Source organism: Panthera uncia (genome assembly GCF_023721935.1).
Source record: "Panthera uncia isolate 11264 chromosome A1 unlocalized genomic scaffold, Puncia_PCG_1.0 HiC_scaffold_16, whole genome shotgun sequence".
In the NCBI taxonomy this organism is placed as follows: Eukaryota; Metazoa; Chordata; class Mammalia; order Carnivora; family Felidae; genus Panthera; species Panthera uncia.
The window spans coordinates 58,093,576-58,108,468 of NW_026057576.1; the positions used below are offsets into that span (position 1 = coordinate 58,093,576).

Genomic DNA, 14,893 nt, shown 5'->3' on the forward strand with positions numbered 1-14,893 from the left:
GCTCCAAAATAGTTAATTTTTAATCCCAAATTTCTACATGAATGATCATCACCTATATGATTATTTCAAATATAGTTAACATAAGAATATCAGGATAAATACTTGACTTTTCCCTTTAATTTAGAAAATGTATTTATTTGGGGGGGGCTGTTTGTTTGTTTGTTCGTTTATATTTTGGTTGTCAAATTATCCTTACTGAAACATTTCCCTTTGTAGTTCTGAACCAGCTGAGCATTCCACTGACCAAGTACAAGTTATTTTTGTTAGCATCTCATTGTTGCCATTCTTGAGAAATTAATAACAAAGACAATAATTAAAGGCAACAATGACAACTACTGATGTCATCTATGGTACCATGAGGGTGTCAGCCATCAACACTGCAGCCCAAAGATAGGGCAGTCCCCAGGATCTCTTTAATGGTTCCAGAGAGTTCTCTAGTTAAAGATGGGTACCACACCTGTCAGATAATGCTGACAATATCATCCAAAGTGATATTTCCACTGTGCTTAATGCTTTTCTGCTTCTTTCTGTCTCTTGGCATTTCCTTGAGGGCTTTGATAATCAGAATAAAAGTAGAAGATACCACTTCAATCTGGGCCTGTCTGTTCTGAATGGTCAGCTTCACTGTAATCCTCAGACTTTTCCAATCACTGGTTGCCTTGGCAATGTCATCACCAACATTTTTTGGAGACAGACCCAGGGGCCTATCTCCAGGGCCAGGGGAAACATGGCACCAACCTTCCCACTGACGCACCTCAGCTGTATGGCTTTGATCTCATTGGGATCAAATTTAGGCCTCATAGTGGACGTGGCTGGTGTCTGGATGAACCTGGATTCAGGATGCCTGAAAACAGTTGTACCTTTGCCTCCTCTGGGCAGAAAGCCCTCTTCTGGGTATTAAAAAAATTTTAGACTATCTAGTTTGTGCTGCAAATAATCTTAAATATTGATGGATGGGTTAGTTGTTTTTAAACCATTTTTATTTTCTCTTGCATTTATACATATGTGAAGTGTTATAATTAATAATTATTGTTCTTTTTGGTTAAATTATACCATCTTAGGAAAGTAGGAGCTTCTTCCAATTGGCGTGTGCATCCTATGCATCCTTTATGCATCCTAAACCTTGAGGTTTTATATCTCTCTTGTCCTGGTGGCCCTAAAGGTGTCACAGCAGCATCTTATATATTCCCTGCCCTACATTTAACCACCTGATTTTAACCACTATACAAAGAGCACTAGAGCACTAGTTGTTTGTTTGTTTGTTTGTTTGTTTTTTGGAAATGAGATTTAGAAACCATAATTTGGGTAATGAGGGATGAGAAAGGTTCATTTACTGTTTTTTTTTTTTCCCTAGATAGACACAGGTAAGATGTTTTAAAAGGAAAATTAATCACAAATGTATAGTCGTATTTCCATTTCAAATAGGTTACAAAAACATTTCTTCATGTTTTTAGGACCAACAACAAGGTAAGTTATTTTAGCTGACATCATGTTGTTGTCATTTTTGAGAAAGTAATAAGAAAGACAATAATTAAAGACAACAATGACAACTAAGTATTGTCTGCTTACTATTGAACAACCAAGCCTACAGATTTGAATTGTTTTTACTCTGAGTAATGAAACCAGTGAACAGTACTATATTACTATGCTAAGTCTAGATATTCCTTTGTTCAAGTCTAATTGTGCTCATATTATTAAAGGAATATTAGAGAACAAATTGTTTTAAGATAACCTTAGCCAGTATTTGGTTACAACACCAGAAGATAGACATGTAAACATTTCAGTAATATATGCAAAGATTTTTACACTTTATATACACATAATGTGCTTTTAAAATTTTTTAAGCTACTGAATCCTCTGTTGAGATAAAAGTGTACATAAAATCTCAATGTGCAAATGAATGAATTCAGAATAACTCTAGTTGGGGAAGTTTTTAATGTAAATTCTGTTCCAATAAAGTTGCCTCGGGTTCTTCCACTCAGAGAATCATATTACCAAAATCATTTTAAATAGAAAAATAAAATAAAAATTAATCCTTTGGTTTTGAAATTAGAATAACTGGGGTTTAACATGGTCATTCTACTTTCTAGTTCTGTAAATCAGGAAAAAAGTATTTAATCTATCAGTGACATGGCATCCTTACGTATAAATTTAGAATCTCAAAAAAAGAGCTTATTGTGTTTTCATAATAAAAATCATACCTTTGAGAATATTTTATATATTGTAAGTTACATACAAATTAAGTATTGCAATTGTATACTAAATTTTTATTTTCATTGACTATATATCCTATTTTTAATTCTGAACCCACAAAATTATTAACCCTCCTTTTCTCTTCTTCAAAAGAAATCTTACAGGGTTGCCATATACACTCAGTTCCCAAGTGAATCTAAAACAATTGTGAATACATAAGGCTTCGGTCTTTTAGGTAAAAATGTGAAGCTTTTTTGGTTAAGAATGTTCACTCTCACCACTGACTAAATCATTCTATGTGAATTACTATGTACTTAGATGCAGTACTGTACCTATTGATAATTTTAAGACCTAGGATATTTCACACATTCCTATACTCTCATAACATCTCTAAAATCTTTGCAGCAAGCAGCATATGCATAAGCTATTAAGAAAAATTTGACCCAGGAGATAATTTTATCCTCTAACATGATTTAAATCTTTGATAGTGGGTATTTTTACATGAGATTTTAGAAGCAATGAAACCTCTTTTAGGATAATTTCACTTACATGGCAATCTTACATTATAGACCTTGAAAAAGGCATTTTAGAGAGGTGCCCTTGTTAGTTTTGTTTTTAAGTATGTCAGTGATTGGATTAGATGTCTAAATGTTTGGTTCATGAATAACACATTTTGAGACAATGAAGATACTGGTTGCTATTCACTGTTTTATGTCCATTGTCGTCCTTGCTGCTAGCACACATTGTTGAATAAAAAAAATGGAAATAAAATTATCCTGCTATAAATTTAGGAAGATTATTTTGGATGTTGCATTTTGGAAAGGTAAGAAGAATGAAGGTTTGCAGACTGAAAGCTCAATAATGATGAATGACTCCAACTTCAGAGAATGTTCAGCATGACTACATTAAAGCACAGATAATTGAAATTTTTATGAATAATACATTTTAATTTTTTTAATGTGTATTTATTTTTGAGGGGGGCGAGAGGCAGAGAGAGAGGGAAACAGAATCTGACGCAGGCTCCAGTCTCTGTCCAAGCTGTCAGCACAGAGCCCAATGGACTGATGTGGGGCTTCAACTCATGAACTGTGAGATCATGACCTGAGCCAAGTCCAACGCTTAACCAACTGAGTCACCAGGCGCTCCTTATTAATAACACTTTTAACACTTGAACAACATATTATTATTGTATAATTATTTATCCCCCAAGAGGAAAAGGGGCATAGGATCTTTCAGTAATGAAGCTGGGATATTGTAAATGTAAATCCAAAGAAGATGATATGGGAAGTCTGTCCTGACATTAGATGTCAGGTGTTATTCATCTCTGATAACATTTCTTAGAAGTCTTGTGCCTAACAAAATGCAGTTTGGTGATAGGTTCTCATAATTCCATATTAAAGCTACTTTGTACATATCTACTTGCATAATGCATTATTATTGTTACAAATATTTTGGAAGATAGTTAGCAAGGCAAAAACTGGTGTAGTGATCAGTATAATAAAACAAATATATACTTAACCTGGAATCAACAGAGTCATTTACTTTTGAAACAAACAAAACTTTATTTTCACATTTACTTGCAAAGCTCAGGTTTTGTTTTTCTTTGTCAATTATTAGATTTGTTAGGTAGCCATCCACCCTTATAAACACATGTTAAAAACTTATTCGATAAATACCAGAATATTTCTGGTAAGAATATAACAGTGGCAAAAATAATAAAAAAGTGAGAAATATTATTAAACTTACAATAATGTATTATAGTCTTTCTATTGACAGAGGCTGATGCTAGGTGAACCTTAGGGGAATAGTGAGTGATCACAAGGTCTGTAAGAAAAAGTATGTGAACTCAAAGGGGGAAGGCACCTGAAAAATAGGAAACTTCTTCTTTACCAGATAAATAGCTTGTACCTGGAAGGAGGAAAATAAAGTAGCTTGGTTGCTAAGGGCAACTCTAAATGCTATTTCTTCAAGCATGACATTGTATTGGAAGATTCATGTCTGTGCCTCTGCTATTTATCTATCTGCAAGTGATTAAGAAGATGCTATTTTAAGTCAGGTGTCCACACAACTGTCAGCAATCATGAGTTGTGGAGCAGAGAGCATAGGCACATGGGCTTAAATTCTACACCTTCTGTGAAGCCCAAGGCACGAAAGTGAAAGACAGCGAAGACTAAGAACAAGAAGAAATGTGGGCTTCTTATCAAGCCGAATGTCGCTCTTGTCAAGTAAGGCTGACATTTGCTAGAATGTAATAGGATGCCCATCTGTTTTGGTCAAAACACAATTGCTGTCCACTGGAAAATTACCTGAGATTAACTTGACATATTTGTTGTCTTGCAGCTCTTTACCCATTACCTTATATAAGGTTTGCAAAATACATTATGGATATAACAATAAATCAGGTTAAAGTTATAGTAAAACATGTTATAAAGATGTCTCAAATCTGTTTGGGTATTACTATGACTGCTAAAATTTTGTAATGTTTGGCTCGACACTATTTCAAATGATATTTCCAATTTATATTAGACAATATCTCATGGCATGTAAACATTTATAACTATAATTTTATTTTTCTAGCTTAGAGATACAACTGGCAAATAAAAATGCAACTTAATGTGAACAATGCAATGTTTTGATAAAGGTGTACATTGTGAAATGGTCACCACGAACTAGCCGATTAACATGTTCATCACCTTGCACAGTTATTAGTTTTAGTTTTTGTAGTGAGAACACTTCAGGTCTACTTTCTTAGAAAATTTCAAGTGTATAGTAGAGTTTAAATTAACTATTGTCATCATGCTGTACATTAGATCCAAGAACTTATTCATTCTGCGTAACTGAAACTTTGTACCCTTTAACCAACCATCTCTTCATTCCCTGATGTCCCAGCTTCCAGAAACCACCATTCTACCTCTGCTTTTATGAATTCAACTCTTTTAGGTTCCACACATAAATGAGATCATCCTATAATTGAAAATCATAAGCACTTAATGTTGTCATTCTCATGGAAGTTGTGATGTTGATCTATGCTAAAGGAAAAGAACTACCAGTTCCATTTTTCTAATGAAATCATGGTCATTATAGAATGTCCCATTATAACCTTGGCATCTGGTATTTTCTATTTGTACAAAAGGTTTTGAGGTTACACAATAGAATGATAGTTGCCTGTAGACTATGCTTCCCATTCTACCACTAGGATGTGCATTAATATGAAAGCAGGGCCTCCTTTCATCCGTATTTCCCATGCACCATACCAGTCAATGCCCTTAGACAGGGTATTTTCATGTATAGTGCCTCAGCCTCATCGACCATAATGCAGATATTAAAATCCACAAAAATAACTCCTTATCCACTATAATCTGAAACACAATTCTGAAGTTTTAGTATAAAAAAGATATAAAGACTGTGAAAAGGGAATTATCCAGATAGAGAATAAAGCTTAGACATAGTCTGTATGTAACATAAATAAACTTAACATCAAAGCTATCACTCTGCTTTGCACCTGCAGACAGATAAGTCACCAGCATGCTGCTGAGCACAGGTGTTATGTGCTGAATTCATCTGAGACCCCTAAACAGAATAAACTGCTATATTTACTTCTCCGTGATGCTTCTAAGTGGATCTTTATGAAGCTCTAGACAGAGTGAGAAGTTTTCTGCATCCCTAAAAATAGTTAGGTTCAAATCCAGTCCATTGTTTATGCCAATGAGATACAAAAAAAAAAAAAAAAAAAAAGTCTATGGTTATCACTTGCCGCATCAGAATCAATGGATCTGTCCCCAGAAAGCAGATGCAAGAACTGTATTGTATAATAATGTTCTGTACTTACTAGCAAAAGTGTAACTACTATCTGGTCACAGGGAGACATGATGAATTGATTTTTTTTAACAAGTTCAGCTGGCAATACCAAGCTTTTAACAATGAAACAAATACCTGTACTTAGTCAAAGCAAGGGCTTGGAGGGGTAATTTTAAAAGGTGTGGCTTCTCAGGAACCACACTCAGATTCTTAATCAGTAGGCTTGTTTGGGATCCAGAAGTCTGAATTACTGACACCCCTAGATCCCCAGGTGTTTTGGATGCAGTCTGTAGGATTATAGACTGAACTTTTTATTACAAGTCAGGTTTACTGAGCTGTTATAGGCCTAAATAAAAATCATCATCTTTAAGAGCACAGTTTTAAGAATTTGTCAGCACCAACATTAACAATATATAAATAGGTTCATAGCCCCAAAACTTTCCTCCTGCCTCCTTGTACCCAATACCTCTTGCTGCCCCAAAATATCTACAAGCACTCATTTGTTGTCTGTCTCCACAATTCTTCCTTTACCAGAACGTCACATAAAGAGTCACAGTATATGCATATTTATTGTTCATTCACCAGTGCTAAGCTATTGGGAGTCATCACGTTGTTGCATGTGTCAATAATTTCTTTATTCCTTTTGGTTACAGAGTAATATTTCACTTTATGAGTAGGCCACAATTTCTTAATTCATTCACAAGCATGTGCACATTTGAGTTCATTTCACAATTATAGTTAGAGTTGCTATGAATATTAGCAAGGAGGTCTTTGCATGGACTTGTGTTTTCGCTTCTTTTGAAATTGCTGGGCCCTACAGTGGTCATATGGTGTGTTTCATCTTACAAAAAAGTGCCAAGTTGCTTTCCAAAGTGGCTGGGCCAGTTTGCATTCCCACCAGCAATATATGATAAATCAATTTTCACTACACTCTTGACAGAACATGTTATTATTGGCCATTTTGATTTTAGCCACTCCAGTGAAAAGGCAAGAATATCTCATTTGGTCAAATGATTTTTCTGTATCTATTAAGATTGTCTTTTATTTATTTATTTATTTATTTATTTATGCTTTTAGTCAGTTTATATGGCTAATTACATTGATTATTTTTTAAAATATTGAACCAACCTTGCAGTTTTGGAAACAACTTGTTTATAATCTATTATCCTTTTATTTTGCTTGATTTTATTTGCTAATATTTTGTTATTCAATCCCAGTTTATGTAGGATATTATTGTGCAGTCACCTTCTTCTTCTACTGTCTTTAGTTTTGCAACCAGGGTAATGCTGGCCTCATAGAATGGACTGTGGCATGTTCCCTTTTCTGTTTTCTGTAAAGTTTATGCATAATTGGTATTATTTCTTTCTTGAATATTTAATAAAATGCAACATTAAAATATCTGAGTGTGGTTTCTCTATGGGATTTTAACCAAAAATTCAACTTATTTTATAGGTATATAGCTTACCTGGTAATCTAGTTCTCTTTGTGAGAGTTTTTATCATTTTATATTTTTATCTAAGTTGTTGAATATATTGATATAAAGATGTTCATAATATTCATCTATTACCTTTTTTAAAGTGTGTGGAATCTATAATGACATTCCTGATAGTGGTAATTTGTGTCCTCAATTTAATCCCTCATCAATCTGGCTCGAGCTTTATTAATTTATTATTCTTCATTAAAGGAAATTTTGATCCAAATTAATTTACTCTATTATTTTCTTACTTATATTTCATTTATATTTTTAAATAAATGTTTTACAATAGTTTTACATTTAAAGAAATATTTAAAGATTCAGATTCCACTATTATCTTACATTACTATGGTACATTTATCACAATAAATGAACAAACACTGATACATTATTATTAACTAAGGTTCATACTGCATTCTGATTTCCTAAGTTTTATGTAAGGACCTTTTTTTATGGCCTGGAACCCCTCCTAGGATATCACATTATACTTAGTCATCATGTCTCCTTAGCTCTTAGCTGTGACAGTTTCTTACACTTGCCTTGTTTTTGATGACCTTTTCAGTTTTGAAGAGTAGTTCTCAGGTATTTTACATGATTTCCTCAATTGGGATTTTTCTAATGATTCTTCTCATGATTAGACTGGGGTTATGGGTTTGGGGGAGGAAGTTCACTGAGGTTTATTGACATTTCATCACATCATGCAAGGGTGCATACTGTCAACTTTACTTATCACTATTGATGTTGACCTTGATCACCTAGCTGAGGTGGTGTTTGTCAATTTCCTCAGTTGTCCAGTTCATCTCTATCCCAACCCCATACCCTACTGTCTTCTTTGGAAGGAAGTCACTATGTGCAGCCTACATACAAGGAGTGGAAAGTTATCCTGAAGGTTAACTTCTGAAGGATGTGAAATCTGAGGGTTTCACATGATATTTACATAAATCATTTGGAACTTGTTCCGGGTTGAATAGTGTACCCTCGCAGCTAATGTCTTTTTCAGAACCTCAGAATATGGCCTGGTCAGAAATAAGGCAATTCCAAATATAATTCGTTAAGATGAGGCCATACTAGATTTGGCCCTTAATCCAATATTACTGGTGCCTTTACAAGAAGAAAAAGGACACAGAGACAGAGACACACAGAGGGAAGAAGGAAAATTGATGATGGAGGCAGGGGTTGGAGGGATGCCAGGATTGCTGGCAACCACCAGAAAGTAGGAAAAGACAAGGACAACTCCACCCCTACAGTCTTGATAGAGAGATGCTCCTTCCAACAACTTAATTTCAGACCTCTAACCTTTACAACTGTGAGAGGATAAATTTGTGTTGTTTTAAGCCATCCAGTTCATGGTGCTTTGTTACAGAAGCCCTAGAAAGTTACTACTGAGTTCCTAAGCATGGGAAATTGGTCTCTTCTCCCATATATATGTATTTATTCAATCATACATTTTTAAATGCCCCCCCCCAATAGTACAGTGGTCATGAGGTTTTCTAGGGACTGAGGGTGAAAAGTTTGATGGTAAAAAAAAAAATTCTGCCCTTCTCCTGGTGGCAGATAGTTGTTCATACAGAAGAGTCCAATAATTTGCAACTATGCTTCAGAAGTCAATTGCTATTTATACACCTGCATCACTGAGGAAAACTCTGTCAGGTCTTCTTCCCTGAACTCACACTTTCTCTAGTGCATCTGGAGGAAGCCAGTGGAAAGAGGTGACAGGTGGTCAGAGACCCTACTGTGTCTGTAGTTAGAGCGGATTCTAAAACTTTACACTAGCCCATATTTGGCCTTTAATCTTTTGGGTTTTGTTTTGTTTTGTTTTAACGTTAGTTTTCTTCTTCCCCACTTTTATGGTTGCCACCCACACTCTTCCAAAGGGAAAATATATCTGTGCATCCTATCTCTCCTAGAAGGGACTTGTCAATCTTTAGGTTATGATTTTGTAGATTATCTGGCTTTTTCTCATTGTTAGGATGCGGTTGATACTATCTTGTGACTTTTAAGGTCCTAAGCGTATGTGGAATCTCATGCGGAAAGAACTCTAACAAGAGTACTTTTCTTAAAGAGCCGAAGGGATTGAACGTGTTGAAAGAAGCCATAAAGTTGCAGTTCTGACACCGGTTGATTTATGAAAACTCAAGATGCCTTCCTAACTTCAGATGTCTTGTTCCCTATCTTAGAAGGACAGTGGGGCAACTCAGGAGCCAATATATACGTTCACATAATTTATAATATTAAATCATCTGTTTCAGAAAAAGTGGAATCTGCTGAATTGTCCTGGTAGACCAGCTCTGGGAACCGAGGGATCGAGATTTCACATGAAAGTAAATTGGGGAAATAAGCTGAAAATCACTTTGGAAACATCTATTTTCCTCAGGTAAAAGAGGAGCAATGAGAATCATATATCTGTGTGTATCTTAAATTATAAGTAAGTCCAAAATATATGTAGATTAAAAAATATTTTGATAAGGAAGGGCTTCCTAATACATTCGTCTTTTCTTTTTCTAATCTACCTTCACTATGGATGTTTACTATAATAGTTTCAGTCTCTTTATTCTCCATAGGGACTTTCAAATAACTTACACATATATATTAATTTTTAAGAAGAAAGCAACACTGAGATGCTTATGGAAATTTAAAGAAAACATTCCTAAAGTTAAAAAGTGAAGATGCCTATCATTTATGAACAAAGTACCCTCTACGCCCTACTGATGACTGGAGATGAAATATTTCACACAAGGCATGACCAGAATGCTCCTGAGAACTATACGACTTTGGCATTCTTGTGCACATATACCCAGTGGTGTTGAAAGTGTTTAGGCAAGGGAAAAAATAAATAAATGCATATCCAATTTTTTACTCTCTCAACAGACTGATAAAACAAAAACTTAGTTGAGCTCAAAGTAATGAAATGAAATTGAGCCAAGAAGAATTTAAGCTCCACATAAAGGGGGAAAGATAGTAGACAGATTTATTAAAGTAGGCAATAGTCTCCCCAGGAGGGTATTAAAGGCTTGACTCAAATCATTTAAAAAGGGCCTGGGGACATACACACACATACACATGACAGTAAGAGACATGCAAGAAGGACTTATGTGCACTGACTGGCAAACCAGCTAAATGGTTACTTAGCTCCAATATTGTTGAAGAGCCACGATCATTAAAAAAATTTCATAGTAAGTATATTTACAAAACAAATGAGAGGATTAGGGAGTTAAAACTATAGAAGATGCAAAGAAAATTTGAATTCATTTATATATAGGATTGAAAAGGGAATGTGCTTTTTATACCAGAGCACAAAAGCCATATGTCATCATGAAAAAGGATGATAAAGTTCACCAATTTAAATTTTAATTATTCTTAGCAGCTGATATCCACAACAACAAGAAGTAATCAGATACTGAATATTTTCTAAATACTAGTTTGTTGATCCTGCCTCACAACTAAATAAAGTACATGGTTCAATTATCCACATTACATAGAGGTAGAAAGACTTTGGGGCACCTGAGTGGCTCAGTCGGTTGGGTGTCTGACTTCAGCTCAGGTCATGATCTCACAGTTCGTGAGTTCAAGCCCCGCATTGGGCTCTGTGCTAACAGCTCAGAGCCTGGAGCCTGCTTTGGATTCTGTGTCTCCCTCTCTCCCTCTGCCCTTCCCCTGCTCATGCTCTGTCTCTCTCTGTCTCAAAATAATTAAAAAAAAAAAACATTAAAAAAAAGAAAAAAAAAACCTGTTAGATATATTGGGATGTCCGTGTTCACACAGCCATTAAGTATTTATGCAGTGTAACAATATCAAAACCTAGGACTAGGTATCCTAAATAAGTGCTTTTTTGGAATTTAATATACATTTAGATGAACAGGATCTTGTTAAAATACAAATTATGATTCAGAATGTCAGGGTTGGGGCTCAGGAGTCTGTAGTCCTAATAAGATCCCAGGTGATACTAATGCTGCCCATCCGATAACCACACTATCACTAATAAGGCTACAGAGTATGACTTTTTACTACTGAAGTATACTCCCTCACATGTGCATATCAACCAAATCAATCATAGGTAAAATACAAGTAATTATGGAATGACGAGATTCTAACATATGTTTAGGTATGATGGGTGGGGAGGCTGGGATCAGAAATTCCATTTAGGATAATAGAAGTTTAAATTGATAAAAAATGATTTTGGAGACACTATGGCACAGGCTTCCAAAATTGTAAATGCAAAAATGCAAAACTTTTTTGTATCCAGTTGTGTGTCCATACATTTATCATAGAAAGAGATTCTCGAATGTGCTTAAACATATTTATAAAGTGTTCATTGCAGCATTACTTGTAATAGCCCCCAAAGTGGAATTCTCCAAAGTATTTGACAGTAGGAGATAGGTTAAATAAAATCAAATAAATCTTTCCAATGAAAAATTGGGCAGCATTCAAAAAGAAGGCATATTTCAAAATGACCTTTTTGGAAAAGAACTCCATTTGTTCAGTGTAGGTAGGGATTGTCTGTTTGATTCATGTCTGCAACATCCATACAGGTGAAGCATGCCTTTTACGCAGCAGGTGCTCACAACTCAATACTTTTTTTGTTGTCTGAATGAAAGGATGACTTCCAAGATATTCTATGGAATGAAAAATATTATTTACAGGGCTTTCAGGGGGGATATTATAAATTTTGGGTAGAGGTAAAATTGTACTTTTAATTTATACTGTATTCTATTATTTGGCTACTTAATGTCATCTTTGCTATTATATGGAAAATAAAATTAATTAAAATATACAGAAAGGAGAATCAACAATATCAAGAAGTTAGTATGTTAGTCCTCAGATCCCAATGTCTCTCTTTATTGTGGTCAAAAGCAAATAACATAAAAGTTACCATCTCACCTATTTTTAAATGTACAGTTCTATAGGGTTAAATATTTTCACACTGTCATGAAAGAGAAACCAGATTTTTTTTTTTATCCTGCAAATTGAAAACTCTATACTCATTAAATAACAACCATAGTCATAAAGGAAGAGCTTCAAGCCACTGTGTTAGGTCAAAGATCAATTTCCTTCCAAACTTCTTCCACATATTTTATCATGCATTTAAGTTGGTGTGGCCAAAATTAGCCTCAAGGCTTCCCTTTTGTCATTTTTTAAGACATCTACTTTGTCTAATGCTGTTCCTCAAAATATGGGTATAACCAAAGTGAATTAAATTCTATAAAACTGATTTACACCACTATCTAGTTCTGCTTATAAATTTTATCATATAAAGTATTCCACAGAGGGGAAGAGCCAAGATGGCAGAACAGCATGGTAGTTTTTTGTGTGTCGAGCATCCATGAAATACAGCCAGAACAACACTAAACCATCCTACACACCTAGAAAAGTGATTGAAGGATTAACACAACAATCTGCACAAGCTGAACCACAGAATTCAGCAGGTACGTGGCGCGGAGAGCTGAACTTGGGAAGCGAGAAGCTGCGAAACGTAGGCAAACGCTTTGGCGGGCAGAGAGAGGACAGAGACTGGGGAGCAGGGGAGAATACGGGAAAAACATCCCTCCCCAAGTGTAGCTGGAGAGAAAGTGGAAAATTGGAAAGCCGCAGGGACTAAACAAAAAGGGAGAAAGGAGAAAGGAGAGGGTTTAAATTCCATTAAGACTGTAAACAAGGGGAGCGCAAAGGCTGCAACTCCACAGCTCCATACCTGGCAGTGCTCTGGTGGGAAGGATGAATACCCAGGAGCAGAGCGGGGTCCGGGGGGTTCTCGAGCCACACGGGGAAAAGCGGTTCCACCGCTGGAAGGACATTTGGTAGAGACTGTTGAAGCCACCTGGTCCCAGCAGACCCCAGAAGGCGGCCACATTCACTGGTGCTGGGGCAAGGTCATTAAGGGTGAAGTCTGGTTCCAGATGTGTGTTGTGACTTTCCATAATCCCTGAAAAGCTGTTGCTACACTGTCTCGCGAACTTTTTCTGGGGCAGGCTGGCACCTGGCCGCAGTCTCGGGGCACTGGCGGCAGCAAGGTCCAGCGGGCGTTCCTGGGTGCAGCAGACATTCGGCCATTGCTAGGTGAGAACCTCCCTCAGAGGGGCAGAACAGGTCAAAGCCGCAGTCCTTCAGAAGTAAGGGGCTGGCGAAAACAGCCACATCTGAGACAAAACTCGGGAGAGAGGTACTGCCTGGGGCCTGGTCACAGACAGTGAAAATGCGGAGAGTGGACGAGAGCTGAAGACAGAGGACTCAACTGCTGATCGGGGAGAACAGACTGGGTAGCTGGGTGGTGCATTTTCACCACTCCAGCACATGCGCATAGGCACCTACAAGCGCCCCAGCAATCCACCCCAGTAGGCTAGCAGCACCATCTAGTGGAGAGCAGAGCTGTTACACAGAGGCCCACCCAACTGGGCCAACTTTGCTCTTCAAGAACACAAGTCTCACCGCCGGCTTAGTTTATGGACTACAAAGAGCTACATAGACTGACTTCTAGGGGAAAACGAAGCAGTTTCAGTCCTACTTCAATCTGTTAGCAGGTTCATCTGTTCTATTTGCTTTCTTTTTTTTTTTTCTTTTTCTTTTTCGTTTTCTCCTTTACAATTCTTTCCTTTTTCTTGAATACACAAAGAGAAAAAAATCATTTTTATTTTCAATTTTTATTAAAATACTTTTCTTTAATTTTTATTATTATACTTTTTACTTTTGTGTAAATTTTTTCAAATTCTATGATACTTCCATCATTTTATTTAATCTACTTCAGTGTATTCACTTTTTCAGATTTTGAAACAATTTCCTTTTTTTTCTTTCCTTTTCTTTTTTTCGCTTTTTAATTTCTTTTCTTTTTATTGAATGCAGAAAGAGAAAAACTTCATTTTTACTATCAATTTCTATTAAAAATATTTTTACTTAATTTTATTACTATATTTTTTGCTTTTATGTAATATTTTTCAAGTTCTATTTTACTTCCATCATTTTACTTTAGTCTACTAAAGTGTATTCACTTCTTCAAATTTTCAAGCGATTTCTTTTTTTTTCCTTTTTTATTCTCTTTTTCATTTCATTTCTTTTTTCTTAAATACAGAAGAAGAAAAATTCATATTTATTTTTAATTTTTATTAAAAATATTTTTCTTTAATATTTTTCTACTATATTCTTTACTTTTGTGTAATTTTTTTCAAATTCTATTTTACCCCCATCATCTCATTTTAGTCTACTTCACTGTATTCATTTTTTAAAGTTCTCAAATGATTTCCTTTACCTGCCCCCTTTTTTTTCTCTAATCTGTCAAACCACTTTCAACACCAACAGAAAAACAAACCTAGGATCTAGCATCATCTATTGGATTTCAGTGTGTGTGTGTGTTTTTAATTATATTTTTTAATTTCAATTTTTCTGCCTCATTAATTCCTTTTCTCCCTTCAAACTGACAAAACTAAGGAATTCACCTCA

At 35.5% G+C, this 14,893-nt stretch overlaps 1 pseudogene; it reads right to left on the minus strand.

Moving 5' to 3' along the window:
* Nucleotides 1-313: 313 nt before the first annotated feature.
* Nucleotides 314-801, minus strand: LOC125934038 (60S ribosomal protein L12-like; annotated as a pseudogene).
* Nucleotides 802-14,893: the final 14,092 nt, after the last annotated feature.